The following is a 25,868-nucleotide window of genomic DNA, read 5'->3' as shown; positions in this document are numbered from 1 at the left end:
TAGCTGACAATCGGGTACAAAAACCTTTTGTAAGATCCCGTCTTCCATGAATTTGAGTGTGGTATCAGCGCCAGCTTTTTTCTCTTCTCTTTTTTTGTACTTTAAAGAGTAACAAATCTTTTGGGAGATTTTTTTGCATGTTTTCTGGCTCTTTAATTCTGAGGAGATTGGCATGGATCCAGGATAGGAGACCTCCACTACTCACTCAAAAGAAGTCTTAAAAGTAAGCAGCTCAGTAGACAGGAATGAACAAACAACAGAGCAGATGCAGTAAACTGTCATAGGCTCCTGTTTCCTGAGCTGCACACTTCTATGAGGTTTTTTGAGCAATTGGTGGGGTTCTCGGGATCTTCACTGATCTACTCAAAATAAAGAGATTAAAACATATATAAAAAAAGAAAAGTTAAGTTACTCTTTGAAGGGAACCTGACAGCAGGATTTACCCATATTAACTAATTACAACACTGCATTAGTCATTAAATACTGATTTCTAGCATCCTCAATGTTATTGGGGATGCTTAGATGAGCCAGGAGGAACTGGTAAAACGTTCCTAATTAGATTGATTCTGGCAGCAATTGAATCCCAATATGACATTCTGACATTCAGCATAGCTGCAACATTGCTACCAGGTGGAAGAACTTCTGCTTTGAAATTGCCATTGAACATACATTTCATTGAAACTCCCAAGTGTAAAATTTTGAAAGCATCCGGCATGGGAAAAAGTATTGCAGAAATGTAAACTGATTGTTTGAGATGAATGCACAATGGCGCACAAAAAGTTGCTCGAGGCTCTTGATCAATCATTGCAAGATTTGCACGGAAACATCAGACCATTTGGGAACACATTAATATTTCTTGCAAGAGATTTCAGACAAACATTATCTGTAATTCCTCGATTGGCACCAGCAGACAAGATAAATGCTTACCTGAAATACTCCACTTTGTGGCAACACGTAAACATGTTAAAATGAAATACAAATATGCGTGTCCAACTGCAAAATGATCGATCGGCTGAGATATTCTCACATCAATTGCTGTAAATTGGAAATGGAAAGGTGTTGGTTGATCAGACCTCAGGACGAATTTCATTGCCTCATATATTATGTTATTTCCCAAAATTCAATTATAAGAATCACGATTGGATGGGAGAATAAGCTTTTCTTGTGGCCAAGGACTAAAGGTACCTTCACACATAACGATATCGTTAACGATATCGTTGCATTTTGTGACTAGCAACGATATCGTTAATGAAATCGTTATGTGTGACAGCGACCAATGATCAGGCCCCTGCTGGGAGATCGTTGGTCACTGAACAAAGTCCAGAACTTTATTTCGTCGCTGGATCTCCCGCGGACATCGCTGGATCGGCATGTGTGACACCGATCCAGCGATGTCTTCACTGGTAACCAGGGTAAACATCGGGTTACTAAGCGCAGGGCCGCGCTTAGTAACCCGATGTTTACCCTGGTTACCATCCTAAAAGTAAAAAAAACAAACAGCACATACTTACCTACCGCTGTCTGTCCCCGGCGCTGTGCTCTGCTCTCCTCCTGCACTGGCTGTGAGCGTCGGTCAGCCGGAAAGCAGAGCGGTGACGTCACCGCTCTGCTTTCCGGCCGCTGTGCTCACAGCCAGACCAGAGAAGCTGAGCGCCGGGGACAGACAGCGGTAGGTAAGTATGTAGTGTTTGTTTTTTTTACTTTTAGGATGGTAACCAGGGTAAACATCGGGTTACTAAGCGCGGCCCTGCGCTTAGTTACCCGATGTTTACCCTGGTTACCGCCATCGTTGGTCGCTGGAGAGCGGTCTGTGTGACAGCTCTCCAGCGACCAAACAGCGACGCTGCAGCGATCCGGATCGTTGTCGGTATCGCTGCAGCGTCGCTTAATGTGAAGGGGCCTTAAGACATCTAGGAACTTAACAATATTATTCAGTCTAACATTCAAAGCGAGGCAGTCATATACAAGTCCATCAACACTGTTGTGAAAACAGATGGAGCGGTTAATTATCCAACAGAATTTTTGAACTCACTCGATCTGCCAGGGATGCCACTGCAAGTACTGCAATTGAAAATCAGCATGTCAAATATCAGGTTGCAAAATATCAGCCAGCCAAAGCTATGCAACGGCATGCGGTTTGCAGTAAAAAAAATGAGCAATGTTAGAAAAGCAACAAAGTTGGCAGGACCTTTCAAAGGTGAGGATGTCCTTATTCCTTACATTCCTATGATTCCAACGGATATGGCATTTCAATTTAAGAGATTGCAATCCCCAATTCAATTGGCATTTGCAATCACTATCAACAAAGCTCAGGGCCATTCTTTAGAATTGTGCGGATTAGATTTAGACACGGATTGTTTCTCAGATGGACAATTAAGCGTTGCATGTTCTAGAGTTGGCAACTTAGACAATCTCTATATCTACACAGGCAATGGAGCAACAAAAATATTGTATACCCCCAAGCATTGTAAAATTAAATATATTAGAAATGTGCACTTTCTCTTTTTATTTTTTTCTATTTAACCAGACTGAGCCACACCAACTCGTGGTCGGGTACAGCTAGTATATATATATATATATGTAGATATAGATATATTATTATATATAGACTAGATGGCAGCCCGATTCTAAAGAATCGGGAGTCTAGAATCCATATATACTTTATTTATTCAAATGTAAGAATAATACAATTAATAAATAATAGTAAGAAAGAACAAAAATAATAGGCAGTATATGGAGAAAACACCAAACAAAAGTTCAAAATTGGTGTGAAAATGTCACTGAACCACTTCACAAATAAATATATATAGTTTTGGTAAATGGTATTATCATTTTTTTGACGAAATTCGGCAGGAGCTTGAAGAGCAACGTCACTGGGCCCGCCTCCACGCAGTAGAAACTTGCTGTGAGGTAAAAATTCAAAAATCACACCAAAATGGCGGGCGGAGTGTGTCACAGTACGGCACGTTTCTGATTGGTCGCTCGCAGCAGGCGGCAACCAATGAGACACTGGACACTGTTGACGTCACTTATCTCCGGACATTAGCTCCGGACATTAGCTCCGGACATTAGCTCCGGACATTAGCTCCGGACATTATCTCCGCACATTAGCTACGGACATTAGCTCCAGACATTAGCTCCGGACATTAGCTCCGGTCAAAGCCACGGAAGTTGGCACAAATTGCAGGAAGTAGTATTCTAGGCAATTAATCTCCGGACATTAGCTCCGGACATTAGCTCCGGACATTAGCTCCGGACATTAGCTCCGGACAAAGCCACGGAAGTTGGCACAAATTGCAGGAAGTAGTATTCTAGGCAATTATATATTAGATACATGTAATTATATATTCAATTGCATGTTTTCGAGGCTGTTAAGAAGCACAAAGTAATGGAATATATGCACAACAAGTCATTTTGATATTGTAGTACATATGTTTTAATTCTTTTTAGCACATTTAGGTTCATTTTTTCAGCAGGATTTTAAATGGTTTTCTTTGAAAATAAAACAAGTGCAGGCCAATTAGATACAAACAGTTCAACCATTAACTGAACCCATCCCCCCCTATTAAGACATTAAAAATTAGCACTAAATAAAAGGGCACTTGTCCTGGAACCGGATAATGGATTAAAAAAAATAAACAAAAAGAAACATAAACAAGAGAACGGCAGGAAGAAAATTAGAGAAACACTGACTACTTTTGACCTTGTGATAAGTCTTCTTTAAATAAAGTTTGAAAATGTTTGACATCTACCGATTATTATATTGTTTATATATTTGTTTGTCTTCACCCCCATTTTTTTTTAATTAGTTTATCATGTATACACTTTACCATTGGTCTGTTAGGTTTAGATTATATTATTTCTGGAAGTTCTTTGTAGGTTGTAGAATTGTTTTAAATGCAATTTGTCACTACTAGGGTTGAGCGACCTTTACTTTTATAGGATCGGGTCGGGTTTCACGAAACCCGACTTTTTCAAAAGTTGGGTCGAGTGAAATCGGCCGATCCTATAAAAAAGTCGGGGTCGGCCGAAACTCGAAACCCAATGCAGTGCATTGGGTTTCCAATGGTTCCCAGGGTCTGAAGGAGCGGAAACTCTCCTTCAGGCCCTGGGATCCATATTTAAGTGTAAAATAAAGAATTAAAATAAAAAATATCGCTATACTTACCCTCTGACGCGCCCTGGTACTAACCGGGAACCTTCCTTCCTTCGAATCAGCGATTCCAGGACCTTGCGGTGACCTTGCGGTGACGTTGCGGTGACGTCGCGGCTTGTGATTGGTCGCACGGCCGCCCATGTGACCGCTTGCGCGACCAATCAAAAGCCGCGACGTCACCGCGACGTCACACAAGGTCCTGCAAGCGCTGATTCTTAGGAAGGAAGGCTGCCGGAAAGAAGCAGGGCGCGTCCGAGGGTGAGTATATACCTAATAGATATACCTAATAGGAATATACACACCCTCGGACGTGCCCTGCTTCTTTCCGGCAGCCTTCCTTCCTAAGAATCAGCACTTGCAGGACCTTGCGTGACGTCGCGGCTTGTGATTGGTCGCACGAGCGGTCACAAGCCGCGACGTCACCGCGACGTCACCGCAAGGTCCTGGAAGCACTGATTCGAAGGAAGGAAGGTTCCCGGTTAGTACCAGGGCGCGTCAGAGGGTAAGTATAGCGATATTTTTTATTTTAATTCTTTATTTTACATTAAATATGGATTCCGATACCGATTTCCGATATTGCAAACATATCGGAAATCGGGATCGGAATTCCGATACCACATTCAGAAGATCGCCGACTTCATGGCCGACCCCACACAGGGGTCAGGTCGGGTTTCATGAAACCCGACTTTGCCAAAAGTCGGCGACTTCTGAAAGTGGCCGACCCGTTTCGCTCAACCCTAGTCACTACCAAAACCCAATCCTGTATGGGATTTATATAGCATTAATATATTAATCCTGCATGGGATCCATATAAAATGAATATATGACGTATAGGTTTCCTTTCATCAAAGGATAGCTAAACCTTTAATACGTTTTTTCTCCAATTTGGTGGAAACTTCAATTTCGTGCAGATCAGTAGGTTCTCAGTCCTGAGACCCTCACAAATCACTCAATAGACCCATGAAAAGTTAACAGCTCAGTGGAAAGGAACGCACAGCTTCTGTATGAAAGTAAATATAGAGCGGATGATTAATTCCATAAAGAGCATGGGCTTTGAGGTCTATGCTTTCCATTGAATCATTACTGCTCTGTGTCCGCACTCAGGCTGAAAGTGTGCACTCCTTGTCTGTTTAGCTGCACACTGTTCATGGGTCTAGTGAAGGATTGGTGGGGGTTGCAGAACTAAGCCCTGCAATAAAAACATTTTTCTTTACAGTTAAAGAAGGCAAACTTACTCTGCAGGCTTGATATTAGAAGGTATTTCCCTCCGACATGAATAATAAGTAGTTTAACACTGCTAAAGCAATGTGACATCATAAAAAGGCCTATTGTGTAAATCAAGTTTTTGTATTAAAGTGAATTAGTCAACAGGTTTTTAACACCAAATCTCAGAGCAGCCTAATGTAGAGGCACAGACCCTGATTCCCGCAATGTATCACTGGGCTGCTGGTTATAGTTTTGGTACAAAGTCTGTTTTATAGCAGGAGATTATGACTTCAGTGTAATGCTATAGCTATGTTATAAAACGGTATTTACACAATCTTACTCTTGCCCCTTAATCCCCCAATGCTAAAATGCATCTTTGTCTATGCCACTGAACTGTGTACTATGCTTAGTCAATGAAGAGCACAAAAGTCACCATATGGTATATAGTACTTTTTGGTGCAATAAAATAATTATAAGCAGGGATAATAAATAACATTTATACATTTTTTGTAAACAATTCTGTAGTGGTTGTTCCCATTTCCTAAGGCAGTGAACTGTTGGGAATTAAACCTGTCTTAGTATTAATTTTGTTTTGGGGGTACTAGAAAAAAAAACAGGTCCCCTATTTTTTTTCAATCCTCCTTTGGACGTAAACTAAGATGTGGGCTTTATTTTAGGCTTTTATTTTATTAAATATTTTTTTGTTAGAAATGTGATTTATGCCTTTTTCACATCTATTTATATTGCTTTTTTATATTGCAAAAACTTGATTTTTGTGATGTCCCATAAAGGGACTTCAACATTATAATTAATTGTATTAATTAACCATATGTTTGACTACTTCGTAAGGCTGTAAATTATGCCTAAAATTATGGAATATGACAAAATTCAAGCCTGGGAACCATTATCAGATCTTTTCCATCCTAGTCTGTATCAATTGAGAAGCCAGCTCAGCAATTATGCAATTATGGACAAATGATCACTCCTAGAAGGAATCTCACTTCAATTTATGGTATGCAACCTTCTATGATCACAATATCAATGAGTTTAACTGCCAGGATCTGAGATGTTGTTAGGGCTAGCAGAACGCACCAAATAATAAGACAGATAGAGTATGGTGCGTTCGCAGCCCAGGGTCCACCGTGCAGAGATGGAACCTGCTGCCAAGTAATGACGGACTATATGGCGGTACTCATAAGCATACACACGTGGGTTAAACTTCACCCAGCGTGAAGGAAGCGATCCTGTTGCGTCACAGGACCGCAGTACCGCACATAGAGCGCGAGCAAGTCGTCAGCGAACTCAACCCCAACTAGGATTGAAGTCCGATTAGACCCTTGCTGGCACAACACCGCAACTGGGTGTGTAAGGAAACTAAATAACAATATTAAGGCACAAGAGTGCATGCGGTGCCGCACTGACGAACGCCACTAACCACCCAGGCTTGGGTAAGGAAAGCACAGAGGAAGTGCACGGCGCCGTACTGGCGGTCACAGCAACTGGACGCTGTAATGTGTGATTCGTGCTGTAGGATAAGTCGGGCGCTAGATAGCAACCATACACCTTCCGCGAACAGACATTCAATAGGGTAGGGGTATCCAAGGACGACTTGCACTCACAACATACACACATTAACAATTGTACACTAGCGCATGGCCGTGCGGTCATGCGCAGTTTATATAGTTGCAGCCCAGGAAGTGGCCACAGAAACTTTGCCCTTCCAAGACCTGCCAAGAGGACCAATGGAATGTGCTGCAGAGCCTGAGCACATGACCCTCGATCTCCAACGGGAGATCTTGCCCTGGGCATGCTCAGTGTGTGCAGACAAGGACTTAGTCCCAGAGAAGTCTGCTCGCTGCTGACCAACACTGGCTTTAATGGCAGAAGCTGAAGAAGCAGCAGTAACTCTCTGTACAGAGTGAGACTGAGCAAGACGCTGGGACCGACATCCCTGCTGAGCAGACTCCACTGCGGCTGGATAAGAATGGGAGACTGCAGCGGAGATGGCTCGAGATTCCCCCTGTGCAGAAGCGGGAACTCGAGACCTAACATTACCCCCCCTCCTAGGGCCCCCCCTCCCTGGGCCTCGCTACGCTCGAAGGCAGCAATGAGCTGTGGGGCCCGAATGTTTTCAGCAGGCTCCCATGACCTGTCCTCTGGGCCATAACCCTTCCAATCCACCAGATAGAACTTTTTGCCGCGTACCACCTTGCACCCCAAAATAGCGTTCACCTCGTAATCGTCCGTAGATGAACCCGATGTCCCGGCAGATGACTCGGAAAACCGGGACATGTATACGGGTTTCAAGAGGGACACATGAAAGGTGTCGGTGATACCCAAGCGTGGAGGAAGAGCCAAACGGTAGACCACAGGATTAACCCATTCGAGAACCTTGAAGGGACCCAAGTAGCGAGGAGCAAACTTAGTGGACTCAACTCGCAGCCTGATGTTATGGGCGGAGAGCCACACTAAGTCGCCAGGAGCAAAGGTCGGAGCGGGGCGCCAATGAACATCGGCGGAGGACCTCATTCTCTCCTTGGAGGCCCGAATGGCATCCTGCGTGCGGTACCAAATGTCCCGTGCCTCCACAGCCCAGTCTGCCACCCTGGAGTCAGCAGAAGACACAGGCATGGGCACAGGAACACGCGGATGCTGGCCGTAATTTAGGAGGAATGGAGTCTGACCGGTGGAGTCGCCTACGGCATTGTTAAGTGCAAACTCTGCCCACAGTAGCAAGGATGCCCAGTCATCCTGCCTGGCAGAAACAAAATGTCGTAAATATGTGACCAAGGTCTGGTTGGCCCTCTCTACCAATCCATTCGTCTCAGGATGATATGCCGAAGAGAGATTCAACTCAATACTGAGTAGACGACAAAGCTCTCTCCAGAATCGAGACGCAAACTGGGGACCCCGGTCACTAACAATTTTGTCTGGCATACCGTGTAGGCGAAAGATATGCTTGACGAACAAGACAGCCAACGCCCGTGCAGAAGGTAGCCGTGGAAGAGGCACCAAGTGCACCATTTTGGAAAAATGGTCGGTGATCACCCAGATAATGGTGCAGTTACTAGACTTGGGTAAGCCCACCACAAAGTCCATCCCGACCATCTCCCAGAGCCTGTCCGCCACCGGCAGAGGATAAAGCAAACCAGCTGGCCGTTGCCGAGGAGTCTTGTTCTTGGCGCAAGAGACACACGCCCGAACATACTCTGCGACATCACGAGCCATATGCGTCCACCAGTATGTCCTCGCCAGTAACTCAGATGTCCTTTTGATACCAAAATGTCCACCCACCCTGGACGAGTGTGCCCAAGAGAGAACCTCCGGTCGCAAACTGGATGGAACAAAATTCTTGCCCGGGGGCACAGACTCTAGCGAAACCGGGGCCACAGTTCTCAAGCTCTCGGTGGGGACAATAAGCCGAGGCTCCTCCTCCTCCTCCGCAGATGACACAACGGAGCGAGAGAGAGCGTCGGCCTGAATGTTCTTCTCCCCAGAAAGAAAATGGAGGGTGAAATGAAACCGGGAGAAGAATAAGGACCATCTGGCCTGGCGAGAATTCAACCGCTGGGCTGTCTGCAGGTACACCAAATTTTTATGGTCTGTGAAGACTTGGAAGGGAAAACGTGCTCCCTCCAAGAAATGTCTCCACTCCGAGAAAGCCAACTTCATGGCTAGCAACTCCCTGTCCCCGATGGAATAATTCCTCTCTGCTGGTGAGAAGGTCTTGGAGAAAAAGAAGCAAGGATGCGTCCGACCTTGAGCATCCTTTTGGAAGAGGACTGCTCCAGCACCAACAGAAGAGGCATCCACCTCCATGATAAATGGCTTATCAACATCGGGGCGATGTAGGATGGGAGCGCTAGCGAAGTGTGACTTTATAGAGTTAAAGGCCTTGGAGACCTCCTCAGAGCACAATTTGGGATTCGCCCCCTTCTTGGCGAGGGCAACCAAGGGAGCTACCAAAGTTGATAAGTGCGGAATGAACTGGCGATAATAATTAATGAACCCCATAAAGCGCTGCACCGCTTTAAGAGAATGGGGTTCCTGCCAGTCCATCACAGCCTGTAGTTTGGCAGGATCCATAGCCAATCCCTGGGCAGAGATGATGTAGCCCAGGAAAGGTAAGGACTCCTGCTCAAACATACACTTCTCCAACTGAGCATAAAGAGAGTTTGCCCGTAGGAGGTCGAAGACTCTGCCAACATCTCTCTGGTGGGAGTCAATATCTGGAGAGTAGATGAGAATATCATCCAGATAGACTACGACCGAGGTGGAAAGCATATCCCGGAAGATATCGTTCACAAAGTCTTGGAAAACGGCTGGGGCATTACAGAGCCCGAAGGGCATCACCAGATATTCATAGTGCCCATCCCTGGTGTTAAAAGCCGTCTTCCATTCGTCCCCCTCACGGATGCGAATCAGGTTGTAAGCACCCCGCAGATCTAGTTTAGTAAATACCCTTGCTCCCCGAAGCCTATCGAAGAGCTCAGATATCAAGGGCAAAGGATACTTATTTTTAACGGTGATGGCATTAAGACCCCTGTAGTCTATGCATGGACGCCATTCCCCATTCTTCTTCTGCACGAAGAAGAACCCTGCCCCAGCAGGTGGCACTGACTTCCTAATGAATCCTCTTGCCAGATTTTCCTGGATGTACTGTGACATTGCCTCCATCTCCGGGAGAGATAGCGGATAGACTCGACCCCGGGGAGGCTCAGCACCAGGCAAGAGATCAATAGGACAGTCATAGGGGCGATGGGGCGGAAGGATCTCCGCCGCCTTTTTGGAGAACACGTCTGCATAAGACCAATACTGCTTGGGGAGAGAGGAAAGATCTGCGGGTACCTCTGTAGTAGCAACCTGAACGCACTCCCTCTGACACCTACCCCCACAAGATTCGCCCCATCCCAGGATTCTGCCAGAGGACCACTCGATATGAGGAGAGTGGTACCGTAGCCAAGGTATTCCCAACAGGACCTCATCAATTCCCTCAGGAATGACGAGCAGAGATATAATCTCCTGATGAGATGGCGACATGGACAGAGTAAAAGGGATGGTCTGGTGTGTTATCTGTGAGGGCAGTGTCGACCCATTCACCACTCGTACCGTTACTGGTTGAGCTAGCATAACCAGGGGTATTGCGTGACGTTGGGCGAAGGCAGAAGACATAAAATTGCCCTCCGCCCCAGAATCCACGCAGAGCTCTACCGAGTGGGAGAATGAGCCTATAGTAATTGTCCGCTTAAAGGACAATTTAGAGGCAAACGTCGCCGTGTCTAGTGTACCTCCACCTACTACCACTAGACGCTGACGTTTCCTCGACCGCTGAGAACATCTGGTGGCTAGATGTCCTGACTGCTGGCAAACATGACAGACCTTGAGTGCACAAGCGGTCCGGGACTTAGATCCCGCTTGTGACACTTCCCTGGCCTCATGTGACTCAGGAACCAGGACCGGAGATTCCAGAGGTTTGGCGAAGGTAGGAGCCAGCCGAAACCTCTGCCTACACTGGGCTCGCTCTAACCTCCGCTCGTTAAAACGGAGGTCAATTCGAGTGGAGACAGTTATTAACTCCTCCAGTGTGGCAGGAACCTCCCTAGTGGCCAGAGCGTCCTTAACGTGGTCAGCCAGGCCCCTCCAAAATATGGGGATAAGAGCTTTATCCGACCAATCCAGCTCAGAAGCTAAAGTGCGGAATTGGACGGCAAAATGACTGACCAAGGACTCACCCTGAGTTAATGCCAGCAGTTGGAGCGCAGTATCATGGGTGACTTGAGGTCCTAAAAAGACCTGTTTCAGAGTGCTCAGAAACAGCGGAGCACTCTGCACCACATGATCGCCACGCTCCCACAGCGGCATAGCTCATTCCAACGCCCTGTCTGACAAGAGAGACACTATAAATCCAACCTTAGCCCGCTCTGTGGGAAAACGTGCAGCCAGGAGCTCGAGGTGAATAGAGCACTGACTCACAAATCCCCTACAAAATTTGCTATCACCAGAAAATGTTTCTGGCAGCGGGAGGCGAGAAAACGTCGGAGCAGGGGTGGCAATGGACAGGGTTGCTGCAGCCACGCTAGCAGCCTGTACAGCAACTGCGGTAACATCCACAGCTGAGGTTGCGCTCTCAAGAGCCGCCAACCTACCCTCCAGCTGCTGGATATACCGCAAGGATTGCTGTTTGTCCGTCATTACTAGCCAGACCCTGGCACTAGTGTAATGTTAGGGCTAGCGGAACGCACCAAATAATAAGACAGATAGAGTATGGTGCGTTCGCAGCCCGGGGTCCACCGTGCAGAGATGGGACCTGCTGCCAAGTAATGACGGACTATATGGCGGTACTCATAAGTATACACACGTGGGTTAAACTTCACCCAGCGTGAAGGAAGTGATCCTGTTGCGTCACAGGACCGCAGTACCGCACATAGAGCGCGAGCAAGTAGTCAGCGAACTCAACCCCAACTAGGATTGAAGTCCGATTAGACCCTTGCTGGCACAACACCGCAACTGGGTGTGTAAGGAAACTAAATAACAATATTAAGGCACAAGAGTGCATGCGGTGCCGCACTGACGAATGCCACTAACCACCCAGGCTTGGGTAAGGAAAGCACAGAGGAAGTGCACGGCGCCGTACTGGCGGTCACAGCAACTGGACGCTGTAATGTGTGATTCGTGCTGTAGGATAAGTCGGGTGCTAGATAGCAACCATACACCTTCCACGAACAGACATTCAATAGGGTAGGGGTATCCAAGGACGACTTGCACTCACAACATACACACATTAACAATTGTACACTAGCGCATGGCCGTGCGGTCATGCGCAGTTTATATAGTTGCAGCACAGGAAGTGGCCACAGAAACTTTGCCCTTCCAAGACCTGCCAAGAGGACCAATGGAATGTGCTGCAGAGCCTGAGCACATGACCCTCGATCTCCAACGGGAGATCTTGCCCTGGGCATGCTCAGTGTGTGCAGACAAGGACTTAGTCCCAGAGAAGTCTGCTCGCTGCTGACCAACACTGGCTTTAATGGCAGAAGCTGAAGAAGCAGCAGTAACTCTCTGTACAGAGTGAGACTGGGCAAGACGCTGGGACCGACGTCCCTGCTGAGCAGACTCCACTGCGGCTGGATAAGAATGGGAGACCGCAGTGGAGATGGCTCGAGATTCCCCCTGTGCAGAAGCGGGAACTCGAGACCTAACAGATGTGATTTTATCAAATTGTAACTTGTAACTCCTTTATACCCTCTTTAATTGCCATTTACATTATCTTTATTTATCTACCTCCTTTTGCCGAATCCATTTACCATTCTAAGTCAACTGTCAATAAATCCCAGAAGTTGTCTGGGAATAGAACAGTTGTTGATTTGGTCCCAATACCAGATTTAGTGATGCCCAATGAAATTCACAACTTTGCAGTTTGCTGATCCTTTGTGAATTACTACCCTAGAGATTTCAATTACACAGTTTTGCAGGATAAAGTATACAATGCTTCACATATATTTTCCAATTAGAATTCCTGTCTGAATGTAGAAAATGGATGCACCTTTAGTTCCATGCAGCTAAGCACATTTTTTTAATAAATTAGAATATGTACTGCTTTATTCAGGCATATTGTCACACTTCTACAAATTGTACGTTTCAGTTTGTTTAAAACACAAAAGCTAATATATATATAAAATATTTAGACTAAGCTTTCTACAGATTACCACTATTATAGTTTATTGCTTAGCTGTAATAACATTCTGCTTGGTGCATTTACTGTTTTTTAAATGAGCCCTGGTTGGTTTTGCTTCCTGGCAAAGAGAGAAGAAATTCTTTAATTAGTATCATAAATATTTATAAAAGACTACAGAAGACAGTTTCACTTTGGATTATTTTTGCATAAATTATTTTCTATTTACTGTTTCATGCATGTCCCTTGCTTAGAAAAATCCCAATTATTTGATAATGCATTCACAGCTTAGAAGACTTGGATGCATTTGAAAGGTGATTAAACTGAAAATGACATAAGATGAGAGATGTAATACACTTGTAGGTGGAATGTGCCAAAAAGTTTTTTTTTTTTATTAACTAATACAAAAAAGACAATGTTAGTTAAAAGTATGTTCTAAGCTAAAAGCACAATTAAACAATACATTTATCTGTGGATGTCATTTTGCGTTAACACATATACAGAAGATATGTATCTACAGTACATAAAATGTTTATTTAATTTACAAGTTTGCTACTTGTAGGGCAGAATTTTTCAAGCATTCTTTATTAATTACTTTGGTCATTTTTACACTAGGCATTTTATAGTAACCAATATACAGTATGCTGTTTTTATTATTGAACTGTACCATCAGCAGACTTGCAAATGCATTTCTAAATTATTAATGAAATTAGGTATATATCTGTTGTGGAATGTTGTGTAAAGAGTAGCTATCATCATTCCACGATCTAGTGTTTAAATCACTGGAGGATGCAGACAGAAGAACACCCTTGTATGCAACAGTATATACAGTCCAATAAATCATAATATGTTTTCAACAGAAGTTGTTGCTACTTGGGCGGTGGAAGTGACCCCTTTCCGCTTGGGCCACTGTGTGGCTGCACAGGTTTGGGGCTAGTGGAACACAACAAATAATTAGATAGATGGTATAAGGTGTGTTCGCAGCCCGGGGTCCACCGTGCAGAGATGGAACCTGCTGCTGAGTAATGACGGACTATATGGCGGTACAATGAGGATACACACTTGGGTTAACTGCACCCTATGTGAAGGAAGCGAACCCTGTTGCATGACAGGGCCGCGGTACCGCACAAAGAGCGTAAGCACGGAATCACAGAACTCTATCCCAGGACACAGGATTAGAGTTCGTGTAGACTGCACTGACCACAATTGGGGTGTCAGAATAACTGAGAAAGTAACTTAAAGCCACTCTGGCGGACACCACTAACCACCCAGACTTGGGTAAGGAAAGCGCTCTAATAGCGCACGGCGCCACACTGGTGGTCACAGCAATTTTGACGCTGTTTGGTGTGTTATTGTGCTGATAGCTCAGTTGGGCGCTAGATAGCAGACATCCACCTTATGCGAGCAGTCATACACAAGGGAGGGGATGTTTAAAGAATGACTTGCACTCATCAACACACACACGTTTTCAAATGTACACTAGCGCATGGCCGTGCGGCCATGCAAACCTTCCATAGCAGCAGCAAGAACAGGACCTTCCCAGAAGGACCAATGGGAGTCAGCCACAGAAGAAGAACACCTTCATGACCTTCCTAAAGGACCAATGGGAATTGCTGCAGTATCTAAGCATGTGACCCTTGATCTCCAATGAGAGATCTTGCCCTGGCATGCACAAAAAGGGAAGAGCAGGACTTGGTCCCAAACATGTCTTCACACCAATGCCCAGTACTGGCTACAATGGCAGAAACTGGAAAGGCAGCAGTAACCATTCGTCCAGTATCAGCCTGAGCTAGACGCTGGGACCGACATCTCCGCTGAGCAGACTCCACTCCGGCTGGAGAAGAATGGGAGACCGCAGCAGAGATGGTTCAATATTCCCCCGTGTGCAGAGGTAGGATCTCAACAGGTTCCACCAATGGTAAGTCCACATGTTTAAATCTGGATTTTGTGTTTTTTTTAATAAAATTTTAGGATTTTTTATTATTAAAAGACACTCTGCACTCCGGGCCACCTATATTGGACCATTTCAAGGATCTAATAAAGACTTGGTTGATCTGAAAAAACGCACTGCGGAAACTGCAAATCACTAGGGTTGAGCGAAACGGGTCGAACATTTTCAAAAGTCGCCGACTTTTGACAAAGTCGGGTTTCATGAAACCCGATCCGACCCCTGTGCGGGGTCGGCCATGCGGTACGCGACTTTCGCGCCAAAGTCGCGTTTCAATGACGCGAAAAGCGCCATTTCTCAGCCAATGAAGGTAAACGCAGAGTGTGGGCAGCGTGATAACATAGGTCCTGGTCCCCACCATCTTAGAGAAGGGCATTGCAGTGATTGGCTTGCTGTCCGCGGCGTCACAGGGGCTATAAAGGGGCGTTCCCGCCAACCGCCATGTTACTGCTGCTGATCTGAGCTTAGGGAGAGGTTGCTGCCGCTTCGTCAGAAGCAGGGATAGCGTTAGGCAGGGTCCATTAACCACCAAACCGCTTGTGCTGTAGCGATTTCCACAGCCCAACACCACCTTCGGTGTGCAGGGACAGTGGAAGCTACATTTTTTTTTTTCCTCAGCGCTGTAGCTCATTGGGCTGCCCTAGAAGGCTCCCTGATAGCTGCATTGCTGTGTGTACGCCGCTGTGCAAACCAACTGCTTTTTTCAAAGCACAAATCCTCTTGTTCCTTCCTTTCTGCACAGCTATCTTGTTTGTTTGTCCACACTTTTTATTTAATTTGTGCATCAGCCCACTCCTTATTGCTGCCTGCCATACCTGGCTGAGATTACTGCAGGGAGATAGTAATTGAAGGACAGTTCCTTTTTTTTTTTTTTTTTTGTGGGAGATTAAGATTGGCATTTCTGCTAGAGTGCCATCCCTGTCTGTGTCATCTCTCACTCAGTGGGCCATAGAAAGCCTATTTATTTTTTTGCTTGATTTGGGTTCTAAAATCTACCTGAAAAAATCACTACATCAATCAGTGGGAGAAAAATATTGGCCTCAGGGCTTGTGTGCCACTCCTTACTCCTGTGTGTGCCATCTCTCACTCAGTGGGCCATAGAAAGCCGATTTATTTTTTTGCTTGATTTGGGTTCCAAAATCTACCTGAAAAAATCACAACATCAATCAGTGGGAGAAAAATATTGGCCTCAGGGCTTGTGTGCCACTCCTGACTCCTGTGTGTGCCATCTCTCACTCAGTGGGCCATAGAAAACCTATTAATTTTTTTGCTTGATTTGGGTTCTAAATTCTACCTGAAAAAATCAATAAATCAATCAGTGGGAGATTAATATTGGCCTTTGGGCTTGTGTGCCAGTCCTAAGCGTGCCATCTCTCTCTCTCAGATAGTGGGCCATAGAAAGCCTATTTATAATTTTTTTTATTGGGTTTATAAATTTTCCCTGGAAAAAAAAAAAAAAGTGGGAGATTAATATTGGCCTCTGGGCTTGTGTGCCAGTCCTGAGCGTGCCATCTCTCTCACAAATAGTGGGCCATAGAAAGCCTATTTATGTTTTTGGTTGATTTGGGTTCTAAATTCTACCTGAAAAAATCAATAAATCAATCAGTGGGAGATTAATATTGGCCTTTGGGCTTGTGTGCCAGTCCTAAGCGTGCCATCTCTCTCTCTCAGATAGTGGGCCATAGAAAGCCTATTTATTATTTTTTTTATTGGGTTTATAAATTTTCCCTGGAAAAAAAAAAAAGTGGGAGATTAATATTGGCCTCTGGGCTTGTGTGCCAGTCCTGAGCGTGCCATCTCTCTCACAAATAGTGGGCCATAGAAAGCCTATTTATTTTTTTGGTTGATTTGGGTTCTAAATTCTACCTGAAAAAATCAATAAATCAATCAGTGGGAGATAAATATTGGCCTCTGGGCTTGTGTGCCACTCCTGACTCCTGTGTGCGTCCTCTCTCACTCAGTGGGCCCTAGAAAGCCTATTTTCTGTTTTATTTGTTTTCTAAATTCTCCCTGAAAAAATCATTTTATTTTATTTGGTTTCTAAATTATTCCTGAAAAAAATCATTTTTTTTTTATTTATTTTTTTCTAAAGTCTCCCTGAAAAAAAAAAAAAAAATCAAATCAGTGGGAGATTAATATTGCCCTTTCTGCTTGTGTGCCAGTCTTGACTCCTGGGTGTGCCATCTCTCTCTCTCCAATTGTGGGCCATAGAAAGCCTATTAATTTTTTAGCTTGATTTGGTTTCCAAAATCTACCTGAAAAAATCACTAAATCAATCAGTGGGAGAAAAATATTGGCCTCTGGGCTTGTGTGCCACTCCTGACTCCTGTGTGCGTCCTCTCTCACTCAGTGGGCCCTACAAAGCCTATTTTTTTTTTATTTGTTTTCTAAATTCTCCCTGAAACAATCATTTTATTTTATTTGGTTTCTAAATTCTTCCTGAAAAATTCATTTTTTTGTATTTTTTTTTTCTAAAGTCTCCCTGAAAAAAAAAAAAAAAATCAAATCAGTGGGAGATTAATATTGCCCTTTCTGCTTGTGTGCCAGTCTTGACTCCTGGGTGTGCCATCTCTCTCTCTCCAATTGTGGGCCATAGAAAGCCTATTAATTTTTTTGCTTGATTTGGGTTCCAAAATCTACCTGAAAAAATCACTAAATCAATCAGTGGGAGATAAATATTGGCTTCTGGGCTTGTGTGCCACTCCTGACTCCTGTGTGCGTCCTCTCTCACTCAGTGGGCCATAGAAAGCCTATTTTTTTTAATTTGTTTTCTAAATTCTCCCTGAAACAATCATTTCATTTTATTTGGTTTATAAATTCTTCCTTAAAAAATCATTTTTTTTATTATTTTTTTTTTCTAAAGTCTCCCTTTTAAAAAAAAAAAAAAAAATCAGTGGGAGATTAATATTTACATTTGCGCTTCAGTGACAGTCCTGCGTGTGTGGCATCTCTCTCATTTGTTGCCACCAACAACAGAGTGTGTAACATTGTGCCTGATTTTCGTTGTGGTCTCACCCACCTGTAAAGGGGTAGCTAAATCATACTGAAGTTATAGCTCACCGTGTAAGTTGTGTGACAGCAACAAATACCGTTAGTTTGGTAACGTTTTTAAAACAATGAGGAAGTCTGGTGGAAGAGGTCGTGGCCGGGGGCGTTCATTGTCAGCTGGTAATGAGGGTAGTGGTAGTGGTGGAGCATCAGGTGGTCGTGGGAAAAAAAATATTGCACCTAAGTCTGGAGCTGTGGATCCAGGTTCGTCGTCTGGCTACACAAGGCCTCGAACGCTCCCTTTTCTGGGAGTAGGAAAACCGCTTTTAAAGCCGGAGCAGCAAGAGCAAGTTTTGGCTTATCTTGCTGACTCAGCCTCTAGCTCTTTTGCCTCCTCTCGTGAAACTGGTAAAAGTAAAAGCAGCGCGTCGTTAGTGGATGTTCACGGTCAGGGACAAGTCGCTTCCTTGTCCTCTTCAGCAAAAACAACAACAGAGAAGAATGCAGCAGGCGACACAACGGGTTACTCCATGGAGCTCTTTACACATACCGTCCCTGGCTTAGAAAGTAAAGCAGTTAACAGTCCATGCCCATTACAAGTTGAATCTGACATGGAGTGCACTGATGCACAGCCACAGCCAGACTACTATGCTGGTCCTTTGACTCAGACCACAACATTGCCCTCGCAGGGTGCTGATCAAGAATCAGACCCTGATGAGACTATGTTGCCCCATCACGAACGCTATACCACTGACCGACACGGTGACACAGACGAAGTTGCACACGAGCTACAAGAAGAGGTAATAGATGACCCAGTTCTTGACCCTGATTGGCAGCCATTGGGGGAACAGGGTGCAGGCGGCAGCAGTTCTGAAGCGGAGGAGGAGGGGCCGCAGCAGGCATCAACATCGAAACAGGTTCCATCTGCCGGGCCCGTATCTTGCCCAAAACGCGTGGCAAAGTCAAAACCTGTTGGAGGACAGCGTGGCCATCCGGTTAAAGCTCAGTCTGCAATGCCTGAAAAGGTATCCGATGCTAGAAAGAGTGCAGTCTGGCATTTTTTTAAACAACATCCAATTGATCAGCGCAAAGTCATCTGTCAAAAATGTTCAACTACCTTAAGCAGAGGACAGAATCTGAAAAGTCTCAATACAAGTTGCATGCATAGACATTTAACCACCATGCATTTGCAAGCTTGGACTAACTACCAAACGTCCCTTAAGGTTGTAGCACCCTCGGCCAATGAAGCTAGTCATCAACGCAACATCCCTTCCGGCAGTGTAGGGCCACCATTTTCTGCACCACCTGCAGTATCTGTGCAGGTTTCTTTGCCAGGCCAAAGCAGTCAGGGTCAGGGAATCACCAGTTTTGTAGTAGGAAACACTGCATCTAGGGCACCGGCGGCAACAATACCATCTCCCACCGTCTCTCAGTCTGCCATGTCCACCGGCACCCCCGCTAGTTCCACGATCTCCAGCTCTCCAGTCCAGCTCACCCTACATGAGACTATGGTTAGAAAAAGGAAGTACTTAGCCTCGCATCCGCGTACACAGGGTTTGAACGCCCACATAGCTAGACTAATCTCGTTAGAGATAATGCCCTACCGGTTAGTTGAAAGCGAAGCTTTCAAAGCCCTGATGGACTACGCTGTACCACGCTACGAGCTACCCAGTCGACACTTTTTTTCCAGAAAAGCCATCCCAGCCCTCCACCAGCATGTTAAAGAGCGCATCGTCCATGCACTCAGGCAATCTGTGAGCACAAAGGTGCACCTGACAACAGATGCATGGACCAGTAGGCATGGCCAGGGACGTTACGTGTCCATCACGGCACACTGGGTAAATGTGGTGGATGCAGGGTCCACAGGGGACAGCAAGTTTGGGACAGTTCTGCCTAGCCCACGGTCTAGGAAACAGTTGGCTGTAGCCGTTCGCACCCCCTCCTCCTCCTCCTCGTCCTCCTGCAGAAGCGAGACCTCGTCCACAGACCGCAGTCGCACAACCACTCCATCCGCAGCTGCCACTGTTGCACACCAGGTCTCCCATTATAGGGCAGCTACTGGCAAACGTCAGCAGGCTGTATTGGCTATGAAGTGTTTGGGCGACAACAGACACACCGCGGAAGTTCTGTCCGAGTTCTTGCAGAAAGAAACGCAGTCGTGCCTGGGCACTGTAGATCTTGAGGCAGGCAAGGTAGTGAGTGATAACGGAAGGAATTTCATGGCTGCCATCTCCCTTTCCCAACTGAAACACATTCCTTGCCTGGCTCACACCTTAAACCTGGTGGTGCAGTGCTTCCTGAAAAGTTATCCGGGGTTATCCGACCTGCTCCTCAAAGTGCGTGGACTTTGCTCACATATCCGCCGTTCGCCCGTACACTCCAGCCGTATGCAGACCTATCAGCGTTCTTTGAACCTTCCCCAGCATCGCCTAATCATAGACGTTGCAACAAGGTGGAACTCAACACTGCACATGCTTCAGAGACTGTGTGAACAGAGGCGGGCTGTTATGTTTTTGTGGGAGGATACACATACACGGGCAGGCAGTAGGATGGCAGACATGGAGTTGTCAGGTGTGCAGTGGTCGAAGATTCAAGACATGTGTCAAGTCCTTCAGTGTTTTGAGGAATGCACACGGCTGGTTAGTGCAGACAACGCCATAATAAGCATGAGCATCCCCCTAATGCGTCTGCTGATGCAAAGTTTGACGCACATAAAGGATCAGGCGTCTGCAGCTGAGGAAGAGGAAAGCCTTGATGACAGTCAGCCATTGTCTGGCCAGGGCAGTGTACAGGACGAGGTAGCGGGCGAAGAGGAGGAGGAGAACGAGGAGGATGATGGGGATGATTATATTTTTAATGAGGAAGCTTTTCCGGGGCCAGTGGAAATTGTTGGCGCGGCAAGGCCGGGTTCTGGTTTTTGGAGGGACACAAGTGACGTGGATTTGCCTGAAACTGCCCCTCAACCAAGCACAACCACAGATTTGAGAACTGGAACTTTGGGCCACATGGCGGATTATGCCTTACGTATCCTCAAAAGGGACACACGCATAACAAAAATGATGAACGATGACGATTACTGGTTGGCCTGCCTCCTTGATCCTCGCTATAAAGGCAAATTGCAAAATATAATGCCACATGAGAACTTGGAACTAATATTAGCAACCAAACAATCAACTCTTATTGACCGTTTGCTTCTGGCATTCCCTGCACACAGCGCCCGTGATCGTTCTAACACGAGCTGCAGGGGCCAGCAGACCAGAGGTGTTAGAGGGGCAGAAATCAGAAGTGGCGTTGGCCAGAGGGGTTTTCTGACCAGGTTGTGGAGTGATTTTGCTATGACCGCAGACAGGACAGGTACTGCAGCATCAATTCAAAGTGACAGGAGACAACATTTGTCCAGTATGGTTACTAACTATTTTTCATCCCTTATCGACGTTCTCCCTCAACCGTCATTCCCATTTGATTACTGGGCATCAAAATTAGACACCTGGCCAGAATTGGCAGAATATGCATTGTAGGAGCTTGCTTGCCCGGCAGCTAGTGTCCTATCAGAAAGAGTATTCAGTGCTGCAGGTTCAATACTAACAGAAAAAAGGACTCGTCTGGCTACCCAAAATGTAGATGATCTAACCTTCATTAAAATGAACCACAACTGGATTTCGAAATCTTTTGCCCCACCTTGCCCGGCTGACACCTAGCTTTCCTATGTAAAGGTCTTGCCTGTGGACTATTCTGAACGACTTTTCCAATCTCGTAATTTGCAGCACCTGATTGTCCAGCATCCGACATGTTAACACCTACCTAAATGGCCAAAGTCCCCACACGGGGCCGTGGTATCGCCACTTGGCGCCAGCACCCGTGAGAGTACTGTTTGTCTGAAGAGGTGGGTGTGCCCGCTTTTGGTCGACGGCACTGCCACTAGGTCCCTCATAGTACAATAAAGTGTCTGGCGGTGGTGGTGCGCACCCAACGTCAGACACACCGTTGTAATATGAGGGGCCCTGGGCCTGTACCGCCGGCCACAAGACAGTCCCCCCCCAGGTCAAACAGTGCTCTACCACTTGCAAAATTTTCTCTCGCAGCTCCACCAATGTTTAGTCTATGCGCTGACATCCTTCAATGCCTGGCACTGTCAATACCATTGTATTGACATTTTTCTTATGTTAGGCCTTCGAAGCCTGTCTGCGGTCACTCCTTCCACTAGGCCTCCACTGACCTGTCTACTGCTGCCCGTGTTCCCCTGGAACCAATTTTAAATTGCCTACAGCCAGCCCAATTTATTATGTTAGGGCTTCGAAGCCTGTGTGCGGTCCCTCCTTCCACTAGGCCTCCACTGACCTGTCTACTGCCGCCCGTGTTCCCCTGGAACCAATTTTAAATTGCCTACAGCCAGCCCAATTTATTATGTTAGGGCTTCGAAGCCTGTCTGCGGTTCCCCCTTCCACTAGGCCTCCACTGACCTGTCTACTGCTGCCCGTGTTCCCCTGGAACCAATTTTAAATTGCCTACAGCCAGCCCAATTTATTATGTTAGGGCTTCGAAGCCTGTCTGCGGTCCCTCCTTCCACTAGGCCTCGACTGACCTGTCTACTGCTGCCCGTGTTCCCCTGGAACCAATTTTAAATTGCCTACAGCCAGCTCAATTTATTATGTTAGGGCTTCGAAGCCGGTCTGCGGTCCCTCCTTCCACTAGGCCTCCACTGACCTGTCTACTGCTGCCTGTGTTCCCCTGGAACCAATTTTAAATTGCCTACAGCCAGCCCAATTTATTATGTTAGGGCTTCGAAGCCTGTCTGCGGTCCCTCCTTCCACTAGGCCTCCACTGACCTGTCTACTGCCGCCCGTGTTCCCCTGGAACCAATTTTAAATTGCCTACAGCCAGCCCAATTTATTATGTTAGGGCTTTGAAGCCTGTCTGCGGTCCCTCCTTCCACTAGGCCTCCACTGACCTGTCTACTGCTGCCCGTGTTCCCCTGGAACCAATTTTAAATTGCCTACAGCCAGCCCAATTTATTATGTTAGGGCTTCGAAGCCTGTCTGCGGTCCCTCCTTCCACTAGGCCTCCACTGACCTGTCTACTGCTGCCCGTGTTCCCCTGGAACCAATTTTAAATTGCCTACAGCCAGCCCAATTTATTATGTTAGGGCTTCGAAGCCTGTCTGCAGTCCCTCCTTCCACTAGGCCTCCACTGACCTGTCTACTGCTGCCCGTGTTCCCCTGGAACCAACATCAGAAAATATAAAAATAAGTATTTTGCTTATAAAAAAGAAAATACTGGAGAGATATCAAATGCAGACATTTTAACATTAAAAACAAACACATACAACAAAAATCTGGTACAGTACTAAAAATGGCCACCAGCTACAATAACTTTCTTCTGCAAGTAGTTAACTGAAAGTTTTTTTCAATTTAAAACACAGATATGGCATCCACCGAGTGTTGTCCTGTCGCGTCTTCTTTATATTATTGCCAAGAAGATGCAAAACAATGAAAATAATAAAATCATTATTTACCAAAAAAATAGAGTAAGTCAAAACCACATTGCAAATAAACATTCATTACAAATAAAGAAGCAGGGCGCGTCCGAGGGTGAGTATATACCTAATAAGAATATAATCACCCTCAGACGCGCCCTGCTTCTTTCCGACAGCCTTCCTTCCTAAGAATCAGCGCTTCCGTGGTGTAGAGAGAGGGTGTGTTACACTCCAAGGTGTTCCCCAGGTTGCCTTTCCTGAGCTTCGATCTTCATGCTCTCGTTTAGTAGTTGTCGGAAAGGAGGCTGCATTAGGCCTACAAATTGGGTATGGGGTGGAGAGAGATGGTGTGTTACACTCCAAGGTGTTCCCCAGGTTTCCTTGCCATTGCTTCGGTCTTCCGACTCTCGTTTAGTAGTTGTAGAAAACTACACTGCATTAGGCCTACAACATGGGTATAGGGTGGAGAGAGATGGTGTGTTCCACTCCAAGGTGTTCTCCAGGTTGCCTTTCCAGAGCTTCGATCTTAATGCTCTCGTTTAGTAGTTGTTGGAAACTACACTGCATTAGGCCTCCAAATTGGCTATGGGGTGGAGAGAGATGGTGTGTTACACTCCAAGGTGTTCTCCAGGTTTCCTCGCCATTGCTTCGATCTTCAGACTCTCGTTTAGTAGTTGTAGAAAACTACACTGCATTAGGCCTACAAAATGGGTATCGGGTGGAGAGAGATGGTGTGTTACACTCCAAGGTGTTCCCCAGGTTTCCTTGCCATTGCTTCGGTCTTCCGACTCTCGTTTAGTAGTTGTAGAAAACTACACTGCATTAGGCCTACAACATGGGTATAGGGTGGAGAGAGATGGTGTGTTCCACTCCAAGGTGTTCTCCAGGTTGCCTTTCCAGAGCTTCGATCTTAATGCTCTCGTTTAGTAGTTGTTGGAAACTACACTGCATTAGGCCTCCAAATTGGCTATGGGGTGGAGAGAGATGGTGTGTTACACTCCAAGGTGTTCTCCAGGTTTCCTTGCCATTGCTTCGATCTTCAGACTCTCGTTTAGTAGTTGTAGAAAACTACACTGCATTAGGCCTACAAAATGGGTATCGGGTGGAGAGAGATGGTGTGTTACACTCCAAGGTGTTCCCCAGGTTTCCTTGCCATTGCTTCGGTCTTCCGACTCTCGTTTAGTAGTTGTAGAAAACTACACTGCATTAGGCCTACAAAATGGGTATAGGGTGGAGAGAGATGGTGTGTTCCACTCCAAGGTGTTCTCCAGGTTGCCTTTCCAGAGCTTCAATCTTAATGCTCTCGTTTAGTAGTTGTTGGAAACTACACTGCATTAGGCCTCCAAATTGGCTATGGGGTGGAGAGAGATGGTATGTTACACTCCAAGGTGTTCTCCAGGTTTCCTCGCCATTGCTTCGATCTTCAGACTCTCGTTTAGTAGTTGTAGAAAACTACACTGCATTAGGCCTACAAAATGGGTATCGGGTGGAGAGAGATGGTGTGTTACACTCCAAGGTGTTCCCCAGGTTTCCTTGCCATTGCTTCGGTCTTCCGACTCTCGTTTAGTAGTTGTAGAAAACTACACTGCATTAGGCCTACAACATGGGTATAGGGTGGAGAGAGATGGTGTGTTCCACTCCAAGGTGTTCTCCAGGTTGCCTTTCCAGAGCTTCGATCTTAATGCTCTCGTTTAGTAGTTGTTGGAAACTACACTGCATTAGGCCTCCAAATTGGCTATGGGGTGGAGAGAGATGGTGTGTTACACTCCAAGGTGTTCTCCAGGTTTCCTCGCCATTGCTTCGATCTTCAGACTCTCGTTTAGTAGTTGTAGAAAACTACACTGCATTAGGCCTACAAAATGGGTATCGGGTGGAGAGAGATGGTGTGTTACACTCCAAGGTATTCCCCAGGTTTCCTTGCCATTGCTTCGGTCTTCCGACTCTCGTTTAGTAGTTGTAGAAAACTACACTGCATTAGGCCTACAAAATGGGTATAGGGTGGAGAGAGATGGTGTGTTCCACTCCAAGGTGTTCTCCAGGTTGCCTTTCCTGAGCTTCTATCTTCAGGCTCTCGTTAAATTGTGGTTAAATGGAACAACTGCATTTGGCGTACTAGTTGGTTTGGGGCCTACTAACAGTGTCTGCCGCTCCTTGCTGTTCTCCTGGTTTCCTGTCCTGAAATTCCGTTTTCAGGCGCTCGTTAAGTAGTTGTTAATGTTAGACTGCATTTGGCCTACTAGTTGGGTTGGGGCCTACTATCGGTGTCTGCCACTACTTGCTGTTCTCCTCCACTAAACAAAGCTGTGCCGCCTGTTTACTACGGTTGCCAATTTTGAACTGCATTTCGACTACTTACTGATTTGGGCCTACTTTCTGTGTCAGCCTCTCATTCCAGTTGTCCTCCACTGCAATGCCCCCTGGTTAT

The sequence above is a fragment of the Ranitomeya imitator genome, chromosome 1, assembly GCF_032444005.1.
Source record: "Ranitomeya imitator isolate aRanImi1 chromosome 1, aRanImi1.pri, whole genome shotgun sequence".
NCBI lineage: Eukaryota > Metazoa > Chordata > Amphibia > Anura > Dendrobatidae > Ranitomeya > Ranitomeya imitator.
This window is presented reverse-complemented; position numbering follows the sequence as displayed.